Source organism: Moschus berezovskii, chromosome X, assembly GCF_049115385.1.
Source record: "Moschus berezovskii isolate FMDL1 chromosome X, NW_MosBer_1.0, whole genome shotgun sequence".
In the NCBI taxonomy this organism is placed as follows: domain Eukaryota; kingdom Metazoa; phylum Chordata; class Mammalia; order Artiodactyla; family Moschidae; genus Moschus; species Moschus berezovskii.
This window is the reverse complement of record NC_142488.1, coordinates 125,721,268-125,748,620: the sequence shown is the minus strand read 5'-3', so window position 1 is coordinate 125,748,620 and position 27,353 is coordinate 125,721,268. Positions and strand designations below refer to the sequence as shown.

Genomic DNA, 27,353 nt, shown 5'->3' with positions numbered 1-27,353 from the left:
TATCTTATAAAAAGTTTCTTGAGCTTCTTAGATGTGAATATTCACTTCTTCCATCAAATTCCTAGTGTGGGCCCTTATTTCTTCAACTAGTGTTTCTGCCTCTTTCTCTCTCTCCTCCTTTGGTAACATTATGTGTGAGATAATATACTAAGTCATGTCACATAGGTCTTGCAGTCTCTGTTCATTTTTCTTCATTCTTTTTTGTTCTGCTCCTCAGATTGGAAAATCTCAACTGACCGAGATTCAAGTTCCTAATTCTTTCTCCTGCCTGTTCAAATCTACTGTAACAATATTCTAGTGAGTTTTTCATTTCAGTTCATGTACTTTCACTTTCAAAATTACTATTTTGTTCTCTTTTTTATAATTTCTATATTTTTATAGGTATACTCTATTTAGTGAGACATTGTTCTCCTGGTGTTCATCAGTTCTTTGTATTTAGATTTTATCCCTTTCATATTTAAAGATGCCCCTCAATATACCCATATTTAGGGGAGTTTATTTAAAGTCTTTTCTAGTACATCCATTGCCTAGCCTTCATTCTAGACAACTTTAATTTATTGCTTTTCTCCCTGTAAATGGACATGCCTCTGTTACTTTGGATGTCTCATTTTTTTTTTTATTGGTGGTGAAAACTGAACATTTTGAGTTTTACAATGTAACAACATGGAAATTAGATTTCCAACACACAGGTTTAGCTGATGGCACTTGTTTTGTACTGCTTTTTTCTTGTTTAGTGTCTTTTCTCAATTATTTTGTAAAGTCTGTACTTTGTCATGTGTGGCCACTCACATCTATGTTATGTTAGCTTAGTGATCACTTAGTGTTGTGACAGACTTCTTTAAACATTTGAAAAATACTGCCAGTCTTTGCACTTGCTTTTGTAATTCGGAACTCTTTCAATGATTATATAGGCTGTTCACAACTACTGTACCCTTCACTTCCAGCTTTGCAGTGTGTGCGCTCAGTGGTGTCCGACTCTGTGTGACCCCATGGACTGTCGCTCACCAGGCTACTCTGTTCATGAGATTTTCCAGGCAAGAATACTGTTGTCAATTCCTCCTCACTTCAGCTTGCAAGGAGCCTAAAGAGACACGAATATTTAGGGTCTCAGGCCTCATCTGAATAGTCGTGCAGCCCTGCATAGGTGTGCAGATTTCTAGTTTCTCCAGTGCATGTAAGAACTTTAAAGCTCCTTCTTCCCCACGTATTTCCTTTCACATGCATTTCCTTTCTGTGCTTCTCCATTTGTCTACTGCTTGTCCTAAGTATTGTCTTTTGCCCCAGGCTCTTCTGGTCAGTTCTTGTGCCTTTCAATTTTTTTAGTAAATGCCTTTCTTCAAGACAGCCCAGCGGTGGAAACACTCCAAGAAGTCAAGACAAAGACAAGCTCTTGCACCAACCTTTCAGGGAGCCTCCAGAGAGGTCAAAATTGACAACCACGATTCTTTGATAGTGACTCACATCACGCACCAGGATGACAAGAGCCATCTTTCAGGCAGTGTGGTTTTTAGGGGGTGGTAGGTGGGGAATTTTAAATGCCACAGTCCTCTCTCACTGCAAAGTAGTCACTTCTTTCTTCTCCAAGCCATTGTTGATTTTCTTACGTTTTCAACTAGATCTAGAGCTTTGTAAAATTGGATCCTGACACTTTATCAGCTCCTTTGTTACTTTTATGGAGGGATGGATCACTGGAGTTCCCTACTTCACCATCTTCAGTGACATCATATTTGCCACATGGTTTTACCTCTAGAAAGAATCATGCTGCTTCAGAAAGTACCTGCTACAACAGATATATATGAAGAAATAACACAAGGTCATTTAACACTTCTTTGTTTGGCTGGGTGGTTCCGCTTCTGTTCAGGCCCTGTGAATTCCAGGCAGTGGGCCTGTAAACATCTGGGTGAACCGGAGTACTTATACTTAGCAAGCACACCTGCTCCTGTCATAATGCTACCTGGAACTGGCTTGTCTTTGGTGTCCTGACGCTGCTGCCATTAAAGATCCATGTCCCCTAATACCTGGGTAGCACTTGAAAAGAGTTCCAAAGAGCAGGAACAGGAGACAGATGCCCACAAGAGCGTGCCTTTGTCTTTCAGTGGATTTCTCTAATCCTGTCTGCATTGGGTGGAGAAGGCCTTACCCATGACTTTCTTGCCTGGACCAGGCAGCTGCTGGCTCAGTTCTAGTCCCTCCCTCTCCACACTGTACACTAGGATTCCACCAGTGTTCAAGAATCCTGTAAGGCCACGGAGAAGAAGGCAGGGAGGCCCAGCTTGGGTCCAGCCTTTTCCAAGGCCCCACATGTGTGATCTCCTACAACTTTTGGCCTCAAAGCAAGGAAGTTGTAAGGGTTTTTGGTGTTTTGAAACTAGTTCTTCACGATGGCAGTAGTGCTCCAGATATGTAGGCAGGCCAGGTCCTTGAGTCCTCATCTCCCACCCAACCAGTCTGAAAAAAAAAAAAAAAATCACTAGGAGACAAAGGCACCAGGAAACAGGCTGCCTTATATTTTGGAGGGTTTCAAGAAAGTTGCTTGGCTTCCCAGGTAGCATAATAGTATAGAATCTGCCTAGCTTCTTGCCTGGGTATTTCATGGACAAGAGGAGTCTGGCTACAGTCCATGTGGTCACAAAGAGTGGAACATGACTGACCATTCAGGAAACTTGCTCATGCTGTTGTTCTCTTGCTTTTCATTTCTACTGAAATTAAAACTGAGGCCTAATTTACGTATTTCCATCAGGCATCTTCTTTTGCAGGAACTGAATTTCTATCTAACCTAGTTCTGTTCTTCTTCACTCAGCTTTACATACCATGAATTTCTCAATGTATCAAGTAGTCTGCTTCTCTGGCCAAGTCTCAAGGGGCCAGGCTTAGGAGAAAAAAAGATCAGTCTAGAACATCAAGGACAACATTAGGGCATTTCTAGGCAATAACTGTTGCTGATAATTATTGAGTATTTACAGTGTACCAGTAAGTATTCCACAGATTTTTGGTAAGGATGCATAGATTGATTCTTCACAGCATGACTCTGGGTGAGTAGAGTGATTCTTGCCACTTAATAAATAAGGAAACATAGCACCTAAATTTTACAAAGCTTTTCCAAGGAATAGAGACAATTTAAAAACCAGAATAATCAGATTTCAGAACTCACACTCTTAAGCACTAGAGAAACAAACTATAGTCTCAGTTCTGGGGCACCTTGAGGAAGCCTCCCAATTTTTTCTGTTTTTCTCACATTCTCTAAGACTCAGGTGCAGAGAGGAGTCAGGAAACAAGTTCAGTTCCATCTTGGTTTCTTGGCATACAGGAACACAGATAAAAATAAGTCAGATTCTATTGACCTTCTAAACATTAGTCCACTTGTTTCTCAGGTTAAGCTCTTTCTATAATGTGCTGCGTTTTATTGCAAACCTTTAAACTTTCCAAATTTCCCTAACTTGAGTTTTATTAGGATAAGCAGGCCTAGGAAGAAATTTCCATAAAGGCCCCATTTTTACTCAACTACCTGTATATCTCCAGACTCCTTTGGCTCAGAAAATGCTGATGAATTGGGAGTGGAGAGGAAAGGAGACACATTCAAGTCTCTGTGTTTCAATAATCAGAAGAAACCTGCTGACATTGTTTAACTGTGTAAGTGGTGCCTTGTCTTCATATATATTTGCCAGTATCTTATCATGAATTAATTTTGGCTATTTACCAAATATTTCTATTACTCCTCCTGGATACTGTTAAGATCAGCAATATTGGGCCAAGGGATGAAGTCAAACCGAGAGGCCTGAGTAAAGAAATACCCTAGCCTACCTCTGAAATCATACTTCTATGGCAGAACATAACCAGGACTCATAAATATGGCAAGGTAGCCAGATTATGTAATCAATAACCATTTGAGGCACAGTGAAAGTGAAAGTCACTCAGTTGTGTCCGACTCTTTGCGACCCCATGGACGATGAGGCACTGAGTAGTAGAGAAAAATGAAGAATGGATAAAGAAGAGGATATAAAGTTAGCCAGCAGAATTCCAACATATATCACCCAAGTTGTATATAAAGAGAAAATACATATATAAAATACAAATAATAGTATAGGCCTCTTTGTGTTCACTTATCTGAATTCCACATTAACTAAATACTCTATATTGAAAAAAGGTTATTTTTCATAAGTAATAAACAGTTTTGCTTTTCTTCTGGCCCCACAGTGCGGCTTGCATTTTCTAAAGAAGGATGGAACCTGTGCCCCCTGCGGTGAGAGTGAGAAGTCCTAACCGCTGGACCACCAGGGAATTCCCTTTTTTTATATTTTTAAACTATAGTTTGGATAACTAAGGTACACTGTCAAAATGCTCATAAAATGCAAAAGGGAAAAAGGTATAAAATGTAACAGATAAGTAAGAAAATACCCAATTACTGTAAAACACGTATGTATATATGTAAATAAAAATGCATCAATATATTTCTGTAAATATAAAACATGGTAAAGATCAAATAAAAATGTAATCAGTGTTTGTCTCAGGACTGTGGAACTGTAAACGCTGAACATTCCTCTTAACTTGCCTTGGGAAATTACAGTTTACAGCAGCTGTCTAATTTGGTCCATAAATTATGTAAGCACTTAGAGTACACGATTTATAGTTTCTACTTAATTATCAAATTCATTATTAAAAACACATTATTTATATATTCTTAGAAAACATTAATACTTGTGCCAAAATTAAAATATGGATCTATATGAGGCATAAAAGTATAAAGAAACTAGAAAAGTCATATGATAAAAAAACTTGAGTCTTAACAAAGTGAAAGTCACTCAAAAACCGCTCAATAGATGCAAACTATTACATTTAGAAAGGGTAAACAACAAAGTGTTACTGTATAGCATAGGGAACTATATTCAATATACTGTGATAAACCATAATGGAAAGATCATTTAAAAAGTGTACATATGTAGATAACTGATTCACTTCGTTGTGCAGCAGAGATTGGCACAACATTGTAAATTAACTATACTTCAATGAAAAAAAAGAAAAACCTAAGTACAATTTGACTCTAATTTCTGTAAAAAAGAAAACCACAGGCCCAAAATGGAGTCACTTATGCTAGGCCATACCAGCAAACTAGGGCTTAATGTCTAACTGAATTGACAATTCAACCTCCTTCAGAAATACAGTCTTAATTGAAACAGTCAATCAATAACTTTCTTATTAGCACCAACGAGGTACTATGTTACATGGGCCCTCTCTAGCCCCCAAAGGAAGATGAGGTAAATCAAATAATAAAACTCCCTTATTCCAGAAGGGAGAAGACCTACTCTGAAATAACAGTTTTCTCTATTTATGACTTCCTCGTCCTGCCTTTGAAAATTTTTCCCTTCCTGTAGCCCTTTGAAGCTCCCTTCTACTTGCTAGCTGGGTGCTGCCTAATTCATGAATCATTCAATTAAACCAATTAGATTTTAAAATTTTCTCTTTGGAACTTTGGTTTTTAGCATTTCCTTAAATGAAAGTAACTAAATATGAATGTTTATTTTGAGTTACTAGTGTGCTCTCCATCTACAAAGACATTGAAAAAGAGAGATGCCATTTTGGTTACTTTCTAAAGTATGTGAGCCAGAAAATGGAGGACTCCGTAGGAGCCCTGAAAGTGGAAGTGATAGTGACTCAGTCATGTCCTACTCTTTGTGATCCCATGAACTGTAGCCAGCCAGACTCCTTTGTCCATGGAATTCTCCAGGCAAGAATCCTGGAGTGTGTTGCCATTTCTTTCTCCAGGGGAACTTCCTGACCCAGAGATTGAACTGTCTGAGTCACCAGGGAAACTCAGAAATGAGCCAAATCAAACACCACAAAGTCCAATGCCTGCAGCTGGCTTCCTACAAGCTTTGGCATTCTAGCAATTTCTTTTCCTCCTGCACGGATCCCTGAGACTTGAGCCCTGCATCAGTAAAACGCATTTTCTGCATTGAAAATGCAGAAAATTCTACAGAGTGTTGACTGAGGAAGAGATTGTTGCAGGGAGAAAGCCAATTTGGACTCCATGTTGGAAATATTTCTTCGACTTGCTTTTATTATTATAATCATGCTCAATGATTTGCCTGGAGGACCCTGCCCCTCTAGTTGACTGTATACTAAAGTGCCTTTGTTCAGCTCATGGAGAGATAGCTTATCACTGCCCACCTGTGATTAGAAGAGATTCAGTCAGTTCACTTCAGTTGCTCAGTCATGTCCTACTCTTTGTGACCCCCTGGACAGCAGCATGCCAGACTTCCCTGTCCATCACCAACTCCCAGAGCTTGCTCAAACTCATGTCCATCAAGTTGGTGATGCCATCCCACCATCTCATCCTCTGTCATCCCCTTCTCTTCCCTCCTTCAATCTTTCCCTGCATAAGGGTCTTTTTCAATCAATCAGTTCTTCGCATCAGGTGGCCAAAGTATTGGAGTTTCAGCTTCAGTATCAGTCCTTCTAATGAATATTCAGGATTGATTTCCTTTAGGATTGACTAAAGTTAGAAGAGATTAACACGTCTTTCAAAGGCATTCTGGACATTCTCTTGGAGATGTTTTACAAGACTTTACTTCCCCACTGCATCTTCCTCTCTATTCTGCCTTTTGACTTTAGTTCCTCATTGCTTCTTTCACTCTGATCTATAAAACAACCTGGCATCCAGACCCTAATAAGATGGTTATTTTGAGACGCTAGCCTGCCATTTTCTCGGTCTACTGGCTCCCAGATTAAAGTCTCTTCCTTGCCTCAACACCTTGTCTCTCGGATTCATTGGCCTATCCTGAGGCAAGCAGAGTGAGCTTGGACTCGATAACAAAATCTGCAAAAGAACTCTTGAAAAGATGTCTGATGAGGGTTGGTGATTTTGGGGTGCATTTCGATTTCAAATGGAAACCAAAAGCAAAAGCACAGTATTGCAAGCCTGTTTCCCCAAAATGGATTTCAAGTGTGGCAGCCATATTTTCTAGCTCCTTTATCTCTTTGTGGTGTTATTTTCAGATTGTATGGGCGGCAGAAGAGGAGCTGGGGGCAGGGCTGGTTGGCTTTCCTGGAGCCATACTGCCACCATGAGGAAGTAGTTTTAGAAAACTCAAAATTTGGACTTCTCTGATGACCCAGTGGCTAAGACTCCATGCTCCCAAAACAGGGAGCCAGGGTTCAATCCCTGGTTGAGGAACTAGATCCCACATGCCTCATCTAAAAGATCTTGAAGGCCACAACTTAAAAAAAAAAAAAAAAAGGATCCCAAATGCCACAACAAAGATCAGCGATCCACTAACTCAATGAGGATCCAAGAACCCATGACTAAGACCCTGGCAGTCAAATAAATAAATACTTTTATTTTTTTAAGGAAAAAAAATGTTAATGTGAATTCCCATGAGATCTGGCCTTAAAGAAATTTATGGCTAATTCCCAGGCTGAATGAGCCTTGACCAACCTGGGTCTCCTTTACTTGAACTCTTGAGGCTGTCTAGGAGCTCTGGACAAAGGTAGAAGGCTGGTAGAGAAGCTTCTGAGTGAGGGGCCAGGACTGTGGCAGGGGGGGTTTGTTTCCTCCCATTGTGGGCAGAACTAGAGGAAACAGAATTCAGTCTTCTCAAGGACTTAAGAGGACTACTTCAGTCAGCTGAGTTGCTCAGTCGGTCTGGTCTGACTCTTTGTGACCCCACGGACTGGTCTGGTCTGACTCTTTGTGACCCCTTGGACTACAGCATGCCAGGCTTCCCTGTCCATCACCAACTCCTGGAGCTTGCTTAAACTCATGTCCATCAAATTGGTGATGCCATCCAACCACCTCATTCTCTGTTGTCCCCTTCTCCTCCTGCCTTCAATCTTTCCCAGCATCAGGGTCTTTTCTAAGGAGTCAGTTCTTCACATCAGGTGGCCAAAGTATTGGAGTTTCAGCTTCAGCATCAGTCCTTCTAATGAATATTCAGGACTGATTTCCTTTAGGATGGACTAGTTGGATCTCCTTGCAGTCCAAGGGACTCTCAAGAGTCTTCTCCAACACCAGAGTTCAAAAGCATCAATTCTATGGTGATCAGCTTTATGTCCAACTCTCACATGCATACATAACTACTGGAAAAACCATAGCTTTGACTACTTAGTGTAGGTGAACCAAGTGAAATGCAACCTATCTGAGAACAATAGGTCCTTTTCCCTTTACAATGCCAGCCACTGTAAAGGAAAGCTCAATAAATGTCCTTTCCCTAGACTCTCTCTCATCTTCTATTTGAAATGACTGTGTGATTACTTTGGAAAGGCATCGTCTATGGATGAAGGGTAGTATGGTCATGTGAAAGGTTAACTGATGCACATAAATTGCCCTCGGACAAATTAAACCAACTGACAATGCTTCTCAGCTCACAGGAGCTTGTAGAAGGGGGTAAGTCACTCAGTCGTGTCCAACTCCTGCGACCCCATGGACTGTAGCTCTCCAAGCTCCTCTTCCATGGAATTCTCCAGGCAAGATTAATGGAATGGGGAGCCATTCCCTTCTCCAGGGAAGCCCTATGGGAGCTTGAGAAATGAGCCAAATCAACCACCACAAGATCTAATGACTGCAAATGGCGTACTTCAAGCTATGAGATTCCAGCAATTTCTTTTCCTCTTACAGGGATCCCTGAGAATTGAGCCTTGCATCAGAAAACCTGAAAATGAGAAAAATCCTACAGAGTGTTGACTGAGGAAGAGATCTGCAATGAAAAGATACCTAATGAGGGTCGGTGATTTTCGGGTGCATTTCGATTTTAAATGGAAAAGTGAAAGTGAAGTCGCTCAGTCACATCAGACTGCCTACCAGGGTCCTCCGTTCATGGGATTTTCCAGGCAAGAATACTGGAGTGGGTTGCCTTTTCCTTCTCCAGGAGATCTTTCTGACCCAGGGATTGAACCCGGGTCTCCTGTATTGTAGACAGACGCTTTACGGTCTGAGCCACCACAGAAGTCCTTTAAGTGGAAACCAAAAGCAAAAAGCACTGCAAACCTGTTTCCCCAAAATGGATTTGAAACATGGCAGCCACATTTTCTAGCTCCTTTATCTCTGCTGCTGCTGCTAAGTCGCTTCAGTCGTGTCCGACTCTGTGCGACCCCATAGATGGCAGCCCACCAGGCTCCCGTGTCCCTGGAATTCTCCAGGCAAGAACACTGGAGTGGGCTGCCATTTCTTTCTCCAATGCATGAAAATGAAAAGTGAAAGCGAAGTCGCTAGGTGGTGTTTTTTTCAGACTGGAGAAGGCGGAGAAGAGGAGCTGGGGGGCGGAGCAGGGCTGGTTGGCTTTCCTGGAGCCATACTGCCACCATGAGGAAGTAGTTTTAGAAAAGGCAAAATTTGGACTTCTCTGGTGGCCAGGTGGCTAAGACTCCACGATCCTAATGCAGGGGGCCCGGGTTCAATCTCTGGCTGAGGAAAAGGATCCCATGTGCCTCAACTAAAAGATCTTGCATGCAGCAACTAAAAAAACAAAGAACATCCAGCATGCCACAACGAACATCAGAGATCCTTAACAACAAAGATCTGAGATCTCAAATAAATAAATAATATTTGAAAAAAGGAAAAGACAAAATTGTTAGTGTGAATTCCCCTGAGATCTAGCCTTTAAGAAATGTAAGGCTAATTCCCAGGATAAATGGGCCCTGACCAAGCTGTGTCTCCTTTACTTGAACTCTGAGACCGTCTAGGAGTTCTGGACAAAGGTAGAATGTTGGTAGAGAAGTTTCTATGTGAGAGGCCAGGACTGTGGCGGGGGTGGGGGCTGGGGGGCAGAACTAGAGGAAATAATTTTGAGTCTATGCAGACCTTGTGCATCTGTCTCCGCCTCTTACAGAATGAAACAGCTAGGCTTACACAAGATGTCCCTGTACTCTGGAGCCTAGGCACCCTGTATCAGCAGGGTCAGAGTTGGGGTCTGGGATGGGAATCTCAGTCCACGTCACGTCTAACAGCAGCTGGTCTGTGATCTGGAGTTCTCAGGGATACTCAAATGATTGGTCCACTCATTGCCTGGAGCAAGGATGGTCACGCTGCCACGCCAAGCCGATGAATTCTAGAACATTAGTAGGAGTGGTGATGTAACAACCATATGGGAACCAAGAATGGAAAAGGCCTGGAGTTATCTTCTGAGCCCAGGAGGTTGTGACTTTGCAGCTTTTCTCTAGGGCTCACGGTGAAGTACTACTCCTTAAAGCAATCCAGTCATCAGGAACAGAGATGAGTTCTTAAGTGGTTAGCTTTTACCTAAGGAAGATGGGACCCTTGGGGTTTGGGACCTAATCATTCATTCATCTCAGCTAGTATTATTCTCTGAGCCTGCTTCTTAGCCTTTCATTGATGAAGATTCTTTATACACTTCACAAGCTATCCTCTTCAGAAAACCGAGTACATCAGGACTCCTGAACTCTCACCTATTTTAGTGCCACTTACTCTTCTGTACTTGATATGATCTCAGTATATAACCCCTTAGAGAAAGGCCGAGCAGTCCATGGAAACAAGCTTTGTATTTTTATCTTCTTTCTCCTGCTCTTCCTTCTAAATCTGTTTCATTTGAATGTTCCCATGTATAGCTCCCATGGAGTTGTTGGTGTAAAAATATCCTTATGAGGATAACTTAGTATAACGATACTTATATAAGGATACCTTAGTATAAGGATATCCTTGGGTTTTGGGTTGTTTTCCTTCTGTCATACATTTCTAAGTCCTTTTATCACAAGGGCATCTCATGTGATCCTTCAGATCATTGGATTTTGTATTACTTAGAAGTCTGCCCAAAGATATTTGTTTTCTTTAAAACTGCAAAAACTGACCTTTCTCATTTCCATTTGTGGATAGAACTATGCAGATTTTTTTAAAAGAAATCAAATCTTATATGGAAGGTTATCTTAAAGCCTGAGGGCTATATCTTGGTTTTTTTGATTTCAAACGTAACCCAAGCTTGTTAATATTTCAAAGATTCAGTCATGTATAAAGTTAAAACTTGATGGCATAACCTTAGAAAAATTACTCGAGAAAGGTAGACACAATAAACAGTTTGCTTAGAATCCTTCCTTTGTGCATATTCACTCTTTAGAGTCCATATATATTTATGTATTCAACTTTGAGTAATAATACATGTGATAAGCATAGACTTTACTTTTCCCTTTCTCTTTTCTTATATTAACAAACTAGGATGATTTGATTCTGAAGATAATTTGCTTTAATCCCTAATCAAAGGTGTGAGATACCTTGCCTGATCAGGACATAGAGAATGGAATTCAGTCTTCACAAGGACTTAAGACTATCTAGTGTAACTGAACCAGGTGAGATCCAACCTGAGAACAATGGGTCCTTTCCCTCTGCAATGTCAGCCATTGTAAAGGAAGGCTCAAAGAATCTACTTTCCCTACACTCTCATCTCCTATTTGGAATGTGGCTGTATGATCAATTTTGGAAGGCATAGTATCTGGAGGAAGGGTATGGTCATGTGAAATATGCCCATAAATTGTCCTCGGACAAGTTAAATCAATTGACAGTGCTTCCCAGCTCATAGGAGCTTATCTGTTTCTACAAATAATCATACCCTGGGCAACATTGCTGGCTTCATTTTCAGTGGCTCGCTCAGGATATATTAACTGGGAGATGGAGATGGTTGAGAACTTCTTGAACCATAATTTACTTGGGTAATGGTGAATTTGAGAACCTCTGCCAACAGACTTTTCTGTTCCATGGCCATTTTCTTCTAGGAAGGCTGAGCCCCGTTCCTTTTTCTCCTTTCCTGCTAAATTGTTTTCCTTTAGCTTTCCATTTAATAGCCAATGATCTGTAATTGATGTCAATCATTGAAGGGCAGTAATCATTGACAATAGTTGTTCTTAGTATCTAGTTTTTGCTATTTTCACTCTAACTGAAATACTGAAATTCAGGCAGAAAGTATTTCCTTAGTTTTCTATCTAGTCTTTGTCCATTGGCTTCTGTTAAGGATAGCTGGGGTGAAGTGAGCACGTACTTTTGAGCCTAAGGAATTCCAGAGCTGAGGCCACTACTTGTGTTGCTCACGATTCTCTATACACTTGTCTACTCTACTCAAGCATGTGGCTAAGTCAAAGTGCTGATCTCCAGCACATCTGGTCCAGGATTTCTCTCTTGGTCTGTTTCAGCAGAAATAATTTCAGGAGGTCAGGAGTCACCTTTCACCTTCATAAGGCACCAGGGGTCACTGAGGCATGTTCGGCCAAATGTCTTCAAGACTCTTCTGAGAGCTACTGACACTTTGTCGTTGATCAATTATGCTTCTCAGCTCAAATACACTCTTCAAAATATCCCTTATGATAAACAGTGAGGTTTCTCTCCCTGCACTCCAAGCTCTGACAACACTGCCAAATGGTGCCAAGGTCCCAGTGTGCCAAAGTATTGTGTCCCAGACTGTCTCCCTCATGCTCAAGGGACACGAAGAGGAGGCAAATGATCATAAATTCTGCTCTGTGTCTTAAACCACTTCCTGTAGTGCTGCCTGCAATGGGAGAGGCTCCACCCCGACTTCCTGTGCCTGGATTCCCTGGCAGCTGCCTGCTCGGTAGCCAGATTTTACAATTATATCTTGTCTTTGTCAGTGTATCCAGGAAGGCCTCTGAGATGAAGGCAAGGATGCAAAGCTTGGAGTTAGAGTATGCTCAACCTCCCACAGGTCCAACAGTCTTCAACTTCTGGGTTTCCTGGGAGAAAATAGTGACGGGCTTAGAGCTCCACCAAATGATTTCCTCGTGATGGCAGTAGCACTCCAGAAATGGCAACCAGCCCTTCCCTGAGGCCCTCTTCTCCCGCCCGTCTAGTCTGAAAAAAAAAGGCAAAGGCACCAGGAAGCAAAACTGTCTCACAGTTGGCCCAGTTTGCTCACACTGCCGTGTTTTTGCTTTCCATTTCCGTCTATAATCAAACTGAAGCCTAAACTACTCCTCAGCATCAGGCATCTTCTCCATAAAGCATTCGCTTTGCACCAGATCTCAGTTTCACAGTTCAGCTCGTCTTCACTCAGCATTAGTTCTCCAGAACTTTATCCCAATTATCAAGTTCAGGACAAGTCTCAGAATACCAGAACTAAATGGAAGAAAATGCTGGAAGTTCCAAGCCTGGAGGAGACTGTCTCTAGTCACCTGTCCTCAAGGGCCTCCCAGGAAGAGTCTCCATCCATTTTCTGGGACACACTAATACTTTTATGTTTGGTGGAAGGCTGTTTTTTGACTCAGCTCCTGAGATTCTTTCTTTAAGGCCTAAAGTAACTCTTACTGGTTAATGGCACATCCAACTTGGAATACCATATGTACACCTATATTCATTTTTAAATTTAAAATGTTATATTGATTAATTTTTCAAATGTTTCTATCACTTCTATGGCAGAAGCTAATTTTTACTTCTCTAGGTTAGCATAGAAGATTATTTGTTTCCAGTGAATCTTGGGGACATATTATTGGAACTTAAGATTTCAATGCATGCCTGTCTATATTTTGAATTTTCATGTCATTTCCAACATCTGCTTTTCAGGTAGAAGTACTACATTTTATTGCATGTACATTTTTGATGATATTTTTCATGCATATTTGTTTAGGAATCTGTTTTTACACACATTGACATAAATTATATAATTCGGCCAACAGAAATGAATTTATTTGGTGAATGTGATTATATGTGCACATGTGAGTTTTTAGAAATTGTGTCCGATATTATTGAATCTAATTTTGCCCTATATTTTTAACACAATAATTATTGTACATGGGCCCATATCCTTAATTTATATTTTACTATGAGAACAGCTTTATTTTCCCACAGCTACTAAGGTGATATGCATCACTTTAAAATATTCAAAACTAAAAAGGTTATAAATTAGAAGTGAATAAATGTTCATAATTCTACTTTTTATACGCAGTAACTAGAATTTTAAAATTTTATGGCTCTTTTCTTTCCCTTGCAGATATAATATTAATAGTTTTTATTCATAAAATAAATTTATACTTAATATATGTTTTTATATCTTTCTTTGGTTACATACTGCGTAATAAACATCTTGCCAAAATCTTATATTCTTGGGGTTTGTTCCTAGATATTAAACAAACAACTCTATTTGTTTCATTAATTTATCATAGTTATTTTTGAAATATCCCTATACTTCATATGTATCATAATGACGTTATTTAAAAATCGCATTTCGCTCATGCATAATGACTAAAATAAATTTATTATATATTTCTCTATAGATGTGTACAAGCTACCTAAAATATCTCTCAAGAATCTAATTCATATTAAGTATTTATATCAATGTGATCTACTTGGCAAAATTTATCTCATAATTTTCTGAGCCCCTTGGATGCATCCTGGTTTCCCCTCTGTCTGGCGTTTAATTATCACTTTGATATTTCTTTCATCCACATTCTGGGGATTTCTTTTTCATATCTCCTCTATGAGATCTCCAATTTCCTGAAACCCAAATTTTCCCTTTTAATTGTAAAATTTTTTGAAAACACAGGCTAAAGTAACCTTTTGAAAAAGGCTCTATGACAAGTAAATTTTTAAGATGTTGCAAATCTAAGGATATCTTTATCCTTATATTTCACTGAAAGTATGGTTGTGTATAGAATTCTAGATTGGAAATAATTTTTCCTCAGTATTTTGAAGACATTGTTTCATTGAATTCTAGTTTCCAGTGCTGATGTTCAGAGTTCAAAGTCATTCTGATTCTCTGTATTTATAGGTGATAAGATTTTCCCTGTTACTGGTGTGATAAAATTTCATAATAATATGTCCTCAGGTAGGTCTCTTTTTACCCACTATGTTGGCAACTTAGTGGCCCCTTTCAACCTGGTATATAGTATTTTACATTTCTGTGAACTTGCTGGGAACTCCTATTATTTGGATAATAAATCACATTTACTGATGTGCTCTAATTTTCTTAGTTTTCTTCCCTTTTTCAATTTTTAAAATTACAAGTATGGTCTTTTTCCAATCTCTTTGATGAGTTTAGTATTTCTGCCATGTTACTTTTAATTGTGTTCTTTTTCATTGTAACCTTATTTTTTTCATCACATACTTTCTATCACAGTTGAAATATGATCTCTTGCCTGTTTGAAGATATTGATAAAAATTATTTTTTAAAGTTCTCTTCCCCCTTAAAGTTGATCTTCTCCGATATAATTCTTCTATGTTTGGGTCTATATCCTTTACCATTAGGATTCTCCTTAGAGATTAAAAGAAGCAGTATGGCTTTCTTTTGATTATAGTGTTTGCTTGGTATATATTATCCCATCATTTTTATTTTTAACATGTCAATATCTTTATATTTAAAGTGGATTTCCTGCAGCAAAAACATACTCAGTTCTTACTTTAAGTAATACAATGTGCCTCTGTCTCTTAAATATTTGTTTGGATCATTTATATTGAATGTAATTATGAATATGGCACCAATTAAATATATCATTTTTCTGGTTGCTTTCTATTAGTTCTTTTTTTTTCCATCTTTCCTGAAATTCTAGTGTAACAGCTGAGCATTTTTATGATTCTACTTTTATTACTATTAGTTCATTACTTATACTTCTTTTTAAATTTATATGTGGCTGTGTGCATGTGTGCTTACTTGCTCAGTCATGTCTGACTGTTTGCCACCGCAAGGATTGTAGCCCGCCAGGCTCCTGTGTCCATGGGATTCTCCATGAAAGAACACTGGAGTGGGTAGTCATTCCCTTCTCCAGGGGATCTTCCTGACCTAAGAATCAAACCAGGGTCTCCTGCATTAGCAGGTGGATTCTTTATCCTCTGAGCCCCCAGGGAAGCCCATATGTGGTTGACCTCAGGTTTAAAAAATAAACATGCAATTAATCCCAGTTTGATTTCAAATAAATATATTGCATCTCATGTAGTGGAAGAATCCTGACAATACATTCTTGCTTCCTATCTTTTGTGCTGTCTTTATACCTCTAAAATAAGCTGCTATTCTTCTAACAGACAATCAAACATATTTGAAAACAATTAGAAATAAGGAAAAATGCCTTTCGTATTTACTTTCATTTTAACCATTTCTATAGATCTCTAATTCTTTGTGTCAATCCTGACACCACAGACACAGATGTGTGTCTGACACCACATTCCTTCTGCCAGAAGAGTTTTCTTTAATATTTATTGTAGTGAAGGTCTGCTAATAATGAATTCTTTTAGATTTTGTCTGAAAAAAGCATTTCTCCTTATTTTGAAAGACATTGTTGATAGTATAAACTTCTGGGTTGATCATTTTATCTTTGTTTTGTCTTCAGTACTGTTAAGATGCCAGTCTGTTTCCTTGTAGCTTGCATAATGCTTGTCCAGTCTTCTATAAACCTTATATTTGCTCCTCTCCACGGATCCTCTCCGAGAAGGCAATGGCAAGCCACTCCAGTACTCTTACCTAGAAAATCCCATGGATGGAGGAGCCTGGTAGGCTGCAGTCCGTGGGGTCGCTAGGGGTCGGACACAACTAAACGACTTCACTTTCACACATTGGAGAAGGAAATGGCAACCCACTCCAGTGTTCTTGCCTGGAGAATCCCAGGGACGGGGGAGCCTGGTGGGCTTCCGTCTATGGGGTCACACAGAGTCGGACACGACTGAAGTGACTTAGCAGCAGTAGCAGCAACGGATCCTCTAAATTTTCTCTTTACACTAGGTTTCAGGAGTTGGAGCACTGAAGTTTTCACCCCACAACTTCCTGTGCTGGGACTTCCTTGTGGCATATGGCTTAGTCCATCCAGTCCCACTGGCCAGCTCCTACACCTGGACGTCTCCTTTGTCATACCAGCATTAGGCCTTTGGCCAGAGCTCCTATAACAATCCAGAGAAGACAGGGAGGCCTAATTTAAGACCAGGGCTCACATAACCCATCCACTGAATGGCTCTTTCGAAACTGAAAGTCATCGCGGAAACGAAACAAAACTGGAGTAGACAGATTTTAAATTATTTCCGCACGATGGCAGTAGTGCACTGCCTATGCAGAGCAAGTATTGTCCTCCCTTCCCCCCAGCCCTCTTCACCCGCCCATCCTGTCAGAAAAAATATTACCTAGAGACAAAGTCACCAGGCAATGTGGCTGCCTAGTATCTTGCCCAGTTTGAGAAAGCCTGCTCACTGCTGTACTTATGCTTTGATTTTCATCTGAAAACTGAGGCCTAAAACTACCCACTCTAATCGGGCATCTTCTCTTTGCAAGAATTCAATTTCCACTAGGCCTAGTCTTCACAGTTCTGTTTTTGTTCACTCAGCATTTCCTCCCCAGCCTTTTCCCAAGTCATCAAGTTGTCTACTTCTGTGGGTAAGCCTAAACAGAAAAACAAAATGCTGAAAATTCATCCAGGAGGGCATCTCTACACATCCATGTGTCCTTGCCTGGCTTATCTCTACACCTCTCAAGGGATGCCCAACATTTTCCAGGTAAAGACTTAGGCTCTATGTGTTGAATTGTCATCAGACATTTGACGGGGACCCCAAGAAGAGGGTCCATGTAGCTCTCTTCATTATATGCCATACAATGACCCACATCAGAGGTTACTTTCTCATGTCATCAAATGGCCTCCAATTGCTTTTCTAATAGAGTATAGGTATGTGTGTGTTACCATTTGTCTCTTAGAGATCAGTTTTAAAACCATTTCCTCACTAATAAGTAAGATGTACTTGCCAAGGATTCAGAAATAACCATGTGCTGATCAAGAGTAAAGACCTACCACAAAACTTATGACCACTCATAACCTTTTGGATTATATCTTTCCACTCCTCTCAATACACGGAATTCTACATTTGGGTTCAAACACAACAATAATTTATATTAAAACTGTATATTAGTACATTATGGTTTCCATAGAAATTTTCACTCTTGATTCCCAGGCATTTTAAGATTATATAAAATTTGCAAGTCCTCATTTTAGTAAATAGTTTATGAAAATGCTTTTTATCACCCTATTTATCATATATTGAATATATAATATATATAAAGTATCTGTTATATGCATATGTACAAATGTACACACTTGTTTCTGCTTAATTATAATCTTACTTATATTGGGTGTAGTTTTACACAAAGTCTTCTGCATAACCTTATATAAATTATCAATATCATATCAATATATATTTTACCCAGCTTGAAATTTCTTTTCATCTTATTCTAGAAAGAGGTTTCTCCTATAGGCAACTAAAAGAGTGATGCCTAACTGTTGACAACCTGTTCATATTTTATTAATAAAGCCAAAAATAAATGGCACCTCAGTCAAAAGTAGAAATAACTTTTAACCTATCTTTGCATATGTTCTTACATATTTCCTGTGCACATATATTTTTTAGCCTAAAATCCCAGTTCCCTTGTACTTCAAGTGTTCAAACATGTTTTCTTCACTAATTATAGTTTCAGTTCTTTGCAAACATCATTAAATGGTCCCTGGAATACTTCCTATTTCTAAAAGTGCCTACCATCCTTTTGCATTTCTTAGATTTAACCACTCTTGTTTACAAAATTACCAGGTACATTAGCCATTCTTAAAGTGCAGTGAGGGCATAAGTAATGCCCATTCAAGCAGACAATTATTTTCAAAATATTGGTGTGTCAAATGTCTTGTTTTTTGTGATCAGTTAAGATATAAATACATTAGTTATCAAATGGCCACCAAATAAGTCATGTTAATCATTTCTTCTGTGCATATCTGTTCTGAATTTGTTCTCAAATTACAAATTTATTATTGGCTTTTTGAAAAACACAGTCTATCAAAAACAAATATAAAAACTTTATCCAAAATCCTTCTTTCCCAAGAGAACCACTATTAGCAGATTGATGAGTATGTTGGTTTAAATTTAATAAAAGTGATATAAAACTATTCTCAACAGCCAAATAGATTTAGTCTACGTGTCATCATTATACTCTCTATATTCCTCAGCATAACACTAAACACACACATAAAACATTTCCTTTTTTTTCTTCAAACACATCTTGGTCACACTATACATGGAGTTTGGTGCCATGAATTTTTGAGTCAGCAGTGGACAGTGGGCAGTTGCCAACAGCATTAACTATTCATGAGCAATATGATAGTTTTTCATGGTTAAATTTCATAGTATCCCTTTATTATTGATCAAATCATAACACGCATCTAGAAAAGACTCAGTAATTTGACCAAATATAAAGCAGTAAAGAAATGATACTGTAAGTCACAGGAACTCAATAGATATACCATTGATATCTAAGCTATTGCATTTTGCTTTTATGTTACATTTATTATATAATTATACATGTGTGGGCACCTGTGTAATGGCTTTCATGGTTTGCTGTATGGATTTTGACTTACACGATACAGGTGCAATATCCTTGAAGTTTGAGTTCCTTCCTTCTATCATTTTCTTAGGTCTTATATCATAAAAGCCTCTTCATGTGGCATTAAATATGCTTCAGAAAACCAGATTTTCTATTAAGCACAATTTAGAAATGCCATTCTGTTCCCATAATAATTAAGAGTGAGGTCTTTAAATCCTTCATATACACAGATCTGTGCACATACTTATAAGAAAAATAGATCTTGTAATAGAGTCTTTTCTTAATTGTATATTGGGATAATGTTCATTTCTTTTTTAAACAATTTCAAATGCAAGCTTCTCTTGCTTTAAACACTTCAAGACTTCAGACAAGCAGAAAGTTAAAACCTGAAGGTAAGCCATGGGAAACATCACTCTACAAAGTTAGACACTGTCTGTTGTTTGGTTGTACACTTTCCAGATACTTCCTTTGTGCCTATTTACTTTTTAAAATGCATGTGTTTATGTGTTTAACTTGAATTAATCATGCATGTAACAAGTAGAAAAAGATAAGCTTTTTCTTTTCATTTTCTTATTAGCCACATAGGATGGTTTGATCCTGAAGTTTCAGTACTTTGCTTTTTGCCCCTGAATCAAAGGTTTGGACATCTCTCCTGAGAATGACTAAAGAGAATGGATTTCAATTTTTCCAAAGGTTGACAGAGATTGTCTGCGCTAGCTGAACTTGCTGTAGCTGAACCTAGAAAATGGACCTTTTGCCCCTCCCATTCTTATAAAGGAAACCTTCACGATCACCCTTGGCCTCCTCACCTTTCTGCTTTGCTGTGAGAGTGTGGCTGTGTGATTACTTTTGAGAGGCAGAGTCTCTGTACAAAGGGTATTCTCTTGTGAAAGATAACCAATTGACTAATTGGTCAGTGCTGACCATTTGACCTCCAAAGAGTTGTGTCAACTGACAATACGTTTCACCTGGGTAGGAGGTTGTCCAATTCCATTATACAAATCGTTACACAAACTGGGTGATATTGTTTTATTTTCAGTGGTTTGCTCAGGGTTATAAGGAAGAGTGAAGAGTATTGTAAGACCACATGTGGGATGGCAATTTACTTTGGTACTGGTGAATCTGCAAGTCTCTACTAGTAAGTCTGTTGTGTTGCATGGCTTTTTATTGTCTGGAAAGTGTCTGCTCTTTCCTTTGCCACCTTTCCTACTGGGTGGGTTTTTTGTTGTTGTTGTTAACTTTTCATCCTGAAGCAGCTTTTGATCTGAGATGAGCGCCAATGGTTGAGCAGTAGTTAGGGTTGGCAAGAGTTACAATCTACTGCTGGTCATGGTGTCACGCCTGAATTCCTGACACTCAGAAAGGTACTGTTGTTTTAGGCTTCCATCCACTTCCTGGCCAAATATAGTCTCTTAATGTACATGAGTTTGAGTGAACTCCAGGAGTTGGTGATGAACAGGGAGGCCTGGTGTGCTGTGATTCATGGGGTCGCAAAGAGTCGGACACGACTGAGCGACTGAACTGAACTGAACTGAATGTATACCAAAATGTGTGAACTGAAAATTCTTGAGCATGAGCATGAAGAATTCCAGGTCTAGGGAATTTTGTCACACTCAACTCTAACTGCAGATATGGGTCATTGTCTTCATCCATCTAGCTTCCTTAGTCTAGCACATGAACAAGTCAAACTTACAGAATTCAGGCAGCTTAGTTCATCTGATATAAGCTTTCTTTGCTATCTGCTTAGCTGAAGTAGGGTGAAGAGGTTAAAGGTGACCATTACGTCTTCATAGGGTACTCGACCATTGGGATAGGCTTTCTTAAATGTCTCCATATCTTCCTTGACAGCCTCAAGAATATCTAGACCCAAATGTTTCAGACTTGAAGAAGGCCCAGCTCAGGGCCAGCATCCCCTCAACCTTGCAAAAGGCAAGCTTCTCAACTTCTAGGTCTCATAGGAGTTCTAACAACTTTGGGTTCTGTCAGACTACTTCCTCTTGGTGGCAGTATTGCTCTGGAAAAGCCAATTAACCCAGCCCACCTCCACCCACCCTAGGCCTATTCTCGCCCAATCAATCTGAGCCACCAAGAGACAAAGAAGTCAGGAAACAAAGCTGCCTTGCTACTGCCCTGTGTGGGGGCAATTTGCTCAAACAGACATATTTTTGCTCCTAGTTTCCCTCATAAATCAAACTGAGGCCTAAACCACCTATCCTCATCAGCCATGTTTTCAAGAATTTCATTTCTATTCTACCAAACACTTCCCCTGCCTTGATCCCCAACATTGTCCCTTATTATTTACTTTAACTGGCAGTCTTAGGGATCCAGGGCTAAGAGAGAAAAGACAATGATGGAAGCAAGGCCCTGGAGAAGAACAAACCTAGGCACTAGGCCACGTGGTTCTTCACTGGATCTCACTGCCAGGTTCCTTGGGAGTTCTAAATTTTCTGAGTGGGCACTAGGCCTGGTGTTGAGTGGGAAGCAGCTATTTGGCTGGAACCCTAAGAGGAGGGTCCAGATAGCTCTCCACTCTGAATTCCACACACTGTCCCACTTGAAATGACATGGATACTTAAACGTATATAAATTCCAGTCAGAAGGGACAGGATTTTGTTTCAGGGTTTCATCATTTAACGCCGGAACACAACCACATTCCCATGCATGTGATTATGACCTTCAATGGCTTCCTGTGACTTTATTATTATGTATATGTACGCCATTAATTAAGTCTTAGGTGTCAGTCTCCTTTATTTTCTTACAAGCAACCAACACATGGTGCTTGCAAAGCATTCAGAAAATAACCATGTGCTGATCAAGAGTAAACATGCTGTCAAAAAATCTGTATTAAACACTGATAATCTTTTGCACATTTACTTCCATTCTTTCAACACACACACATATAGTTCTGTATTTATGGTAATAACTTACAATAAATTGACATTAAATTGGTTTTGTATATGCATCTTGTTTTAGATCCTAAATTTTCACTTCTGTTTCCTGGGTAGTTTGAAATTATCATGGAACGTCTGCAAGACTTGGATTTCAGACAATAAAACAGTTGCAAAGAACTACCTGACTGACCCATTAATTAAAGAATATTAGTTAGGTTCCCACTTAGTCTTTTTTAAATTCATCCACAGGACCTAAAATACCGATAATGCCACCACTCAGGAATTTTGATTTTGAGATTTGCTTTACGTAATCATTAATACTATGACATACATGTACATGTTTTTTTTCTCTAAAACTAATATTGAAACAGACTGGATACTCAGGAGCCAGAACATTAAGGTTTCTTTTTTAAATACTTCTCAAATTTTACACCCAGTTTTTATCTTAAAAATTTCTTTAAAAATTATAAAGAAAGAAAACAGAACTCAATAACTGAAGATTGAAATTGGTATCTTTCAAATTCCATCACCCAGATGCGTATTCTAAGACTTTAAGGAGATGCACTCACACCCTTTACATGCAGCTGTAATCTTTCATTAATACCTTATTTATGTTGCCTGAGAATTTCAAGTTGAAAAGCATACTCACTGCAACACTGACCATCATTTTAAATATGTAGCTTTTAAAAATGCTTATATATATATATGTATAATATATATAAATACATGTTTACACATACATATACAGACACACAAATATACAAACATGCACATACACACAGGTCTGCTTCTCTCTAAACAGAATTGGACACATATTGTAGGATGTAGTTTTAAACAATCTTCAGCACTACCTTATATCGTTTGCATATCTACGTATCAATATATTTTTGTGTGCTTCAAAATGTTTTATATCTAGAAGACTTTCCAATTTTAAGAAATTACAAAAGTTATACCTACTGCTGGCAAAGTATTCAAATTTTGAGAAATTATAAAGCTGAAAACAATCGGTACCTCAATCAGAATAACCACTTTTAAAACGTCTTTGCCATGCATTCTTCTCTCTTCACTTTGCACATATATGTACAAAAAACAATGTTCAAATTCCCTTTACTTTGAGCATTAAAACAAGTTTTCTTACTTTGCAGCTTGAATGCTTTTTAAAACAGCATTAAATATTCTTCGGAATTCTGACATGTTTTAAAATTTTGCCACCTGTTTTCACATTTCTAGAAATAATCATGCTTCTTTACAATGTACCTGCTACAACAGCCATGTATGAAGAAGTGAAGCGAGGTCACAGGTAATGCCACCTCCGGCAGACAAGGACTTTTAAAACGTGGATTCATCTTCAGTCCTCTTCCCTTGTTTCTGCTTCCCATCTGTTTGTGTGAGGTCTGCTCTCATAGCAGAAGTACTAACCCTTCTTGGCTTGGCTGGGTGGTTCCACTTTTCTTCAGGCTCTACCATCTCCAATTTGGATACACCTGAGACCTCCAGCAACACACTGGGTCTTGCTATAAGCCCCCAGGCATTGTCCTGTCCTCTGTGCTCTGATTCTGCTACCACAAAGGGCCCAGGTCCCAGAGCAAGGGAATAACACGTGCTCAGAAGGCTGGGAGAGAAAAATACCCACAGGCCTAAGACTTTGTTAGTGGCTTCCTCTGGTCCCGCCCACCCTGGGAGAATACCAAGACCCCACCCCACGACTTCCTCTGCCTGGACTTCCTGGCAGCTGCTGGCTATCCTGCCTCCCTAAAGGCCAGCCCCTAGACCTGAACCCCACCTTAGTCCAGAGCTCCCACTTAGCTTCTGGAGGAGGCACTGAGCTTGGGCCTGATGCCCAGCCCTCAGTCTCTTCACAGAAGGGACCTTTCCAGACGAAAAGTCCTTTCAGAGGAAATCTTTGGGACTTCTTCCAGTGACGTCCTCACGATGGCAGTATTGTTCTAGAAATTCTATCTAACATTACCCTCATGCCCACTTCTCCCGCCCGTCTGGTGTGAAAAAAATGTGACCAAGAGAAACAGGCAGCAAGAAACATGGCTACCTTGCTTCTTGCCCAGTTTTAAGAAACATGCTCACACTATTGTGATTCTGCTTTTGGTTTCCATCAGCATCAAACTGAGGCCTAAACCTGTACTCTCCTCAGACAACTTTTTGGTTCAAGAACTCAGTTGCCACTTACCTAGTCTTTGCAGTTATACTTTTTCTTTACTCAGCATTTTATCTCCAATGTTTTCTCGTTACCAAATTATCTTGGGATATTAAGAGGCTAACCTTTGGGATCCAGGCATGTTTTCTCGTTACCAAATTATCTTGGGATATTAAGAGGCTAACCTTTGGGATCCAGGCCTAAGGGGGAACAGAAAATATTTGCACCTAAGGGCTCGGAGAAGAGCAAATCTAGGCACTAATACACGTGGTTCTTGACCTGGCTCACTTCCCAGGTTCCCTGGGCGTCCTCCTCCATTTACTGGTTTGGGTGCTAGTACTTGGGGATACTAAGAGAGAGGTAACTATTTGTCTGGAAGCCTAAGATAAGTGTCTAGATAGTTCTCAAGACTGTATGCTATACAGTGTCCAAGTGAAATGATACATATACTCAAATATGTACAAATTCTAGTTAGAGGGGGCAGACATGATTTAGCCTCATGGTTTCATCATTTAACACTGGAACACTGACACATTCCTACATCATTAAAAGGCCTCAGTGGCTTCCTATGACTTTATTGTGTATATGTTTCACTGATTATGTCTTAGGGGTCAGTCACATAGCATTTTCTCACATGTAAATACAACATGGTGCTTGCAAAGGATTCAGAAAATAACCATGTGATGATCAAGAGTAAAGCACTGTCATAAACCGTACTCTTTAGTACCACTGATAAACATTTGGATTATGTTTTCAACATGCTCATACAAACTGCTTCCATATACTCATGCACTTAATTTGTATGTCATAATTTGGATCATATTTTCATGAAGACTTTTCAAGACGTGATGTTTGGTAAAACACTGGCAAAGAGCTTCTCAATTGCCACCTTCACCAAAAATATTTGGCTCTTAATGAAGAAACGTTAAGCTCATAAGACACTTATTTAACAACTGAAATTTAATGCCTATGATGTCAACCCTCAGACACCATTACTTCAAGATCTACATTTTCTAGTCTTTATTATGCTAACATGATATATATATATTCTTAAAACAAATATTGAGTGACAACTATACACATATGCCTCAGAAAATACAGGATTTTCCCACTTTTCAAAAATTTAAACTATATTTTTATTTAAAATTTAATCTTAATATTTTATTAGAAAATATAACAACAGATTACATTACTATATAAATAAAGTTTGTGTCTACATCACTCTAACATTGTGATCCAGGTGTGTATTCTATCAAACAGTCATAATGATGAAAGCAGTCACATTTTTTATAATCATCAATAATAGTTCATCAATGCTTATTTGTTTATTGTATTTTTAAAAATTTATTTATTGTAATTGGAGGCTAATTACATTATTGTATTTGTTTTCCCTATTAAAAATTAAGTCTTAGCAATTTTTCATGATAAACTTTCCAGGAAACAGAAGTGAAAATATGATAGAAATGATGATATATGAATATATTTCAATTTTTTTTTTGGCTGCACAGTGTGGCATGTGAGATCTTAGTTTTCCAATCAAAGATTGAACCCGTGCTGCCTGCAGTGGACCACTGCAGTGTAGCCAACCACTACACTACCAGGGAGGTCCCAATAAATTTCATTTTAGTATAGACTATTTTGTATGAAGCTAAATATCAATTTATACTTTTGTGTGTGTGTGTATATATATACACATATATATGTATATATATGGGGCTTCCCTGGTGGCTCAGACGGTAAAGCGTCTGCCTGCAATGAAGGAGACATGGGTTCAACCCCTGGGTCGGGAAGATCCCTGGAGAAGGAAATGGCAACCCACTCCAGTATTCTTGTCTGGAAAATCCCTTGGATGGAGAAGCCTGGTGGTCTACAGCCCATGGAGTTGCAAAGAATCAGACACAACCGAGCAACTTCACTTTCACTTTTCATATATATATATATACACACAAATACATATAAACACACATTTCATACATGCATATATGGACACAGAGGGTGAAGTTTAATTGCATTCTTATCATAATAATCACTATGATTAAATATATAATTTTTACACACATGTAGGCATACAGATGGTTATATGTGATGTACAAATATTTGTTTTTTCTTTAAACATAATTGGATGCATATTGAAGGTAGTTCTGACAAAATAATCATTATCTTATACCATTTCCATATTCTCATATACATATACCTACACATACTGGAGAACTTGGAATTTCTTTATTGTCGTATAGGAAGAGCCTTATTATCCAAGAGATTTACAAAAGAAATATCTGTTGTAGACAAACTGTTCAAATTTTGAGAAGTCAAAAGGCCAAAAATAACAGATGTTCAATGCCAACAAGAATAAAGACTTTTAAAATGTCATTCTCACCTCTTACATAATATACTAATAACTTTTAAAAATAAAATGAAAATTCCTTCAGATTTCTGGTGTTCAAATATGTTTTCTGCATTTACTGAGGCTAGAATAATTTCCAAACTTCATTAAATATTCTTTGAAATGTTGGTTATTTTATTAAAGAGTAGTCTCTTGAGTTCGGGATTTCTCAAAATTAGACATGGTTCTTAATAGTAAGTCCAGGTACAACAGTCAATTTACAAAGAAGTGCAAGGAAGTCACAAGCCTAAGAACTTAAAAAATAAGTTGTCTCTTCAAGCCTCCTGTTGTGTATGTTCAGATCTGTCAGTACTCTTGAGATAAACACAGCATGTTGTCATGAATAATTTTTCCTGCACATATTTGTTCTGTACTTGCTATTGAATTACACTATAGTATAAACATTGTAAAGACTATTGCAGAATACACACATCTCTGAAAGACATATGGAAACACTTCATCCCAAATCAATCTATCCCAAGGGAACCACTATGGACAGCTTAATGGGTACATGTGTTCAAATGTTGTAGACAAGATGTACAATCATTCATTCATGAGAGCTGATATTACTTAATGAAACAAATATAGCCTACTATTCATCAATAAACTCCCCTATTTGCTCACACAGTACTTGAAACACAAAACTTTAA

At 38.7% G+C, this 27,353-nt stretch overlaps 1 long non-coding RNA gene across 3 annotated transcripts in view; it reads right to left on the bottom strand.

The window, feature by feature from the left end:
- LOC129564645 (uncharacterized) overlaps positions 1-23,767 on the bottom strand; it is a 51,463-nt gene extending 27,696 nt beyond the window's left edge. For all 3 annotated transcript variants that reach the window (XR_016036892.1, XR_008687537.2, XR_016036893.1), the window contains exon 1: positions 23,426-23,767. This is a non-coding gene — a long non-coding RNA (uncharacterized LOC129564645). The remainder of the gene's footprint in view (positions 1-23,425) is intronic.
- Positions 23,768-27,353: the final 3,586 nt, after the last annotated feature.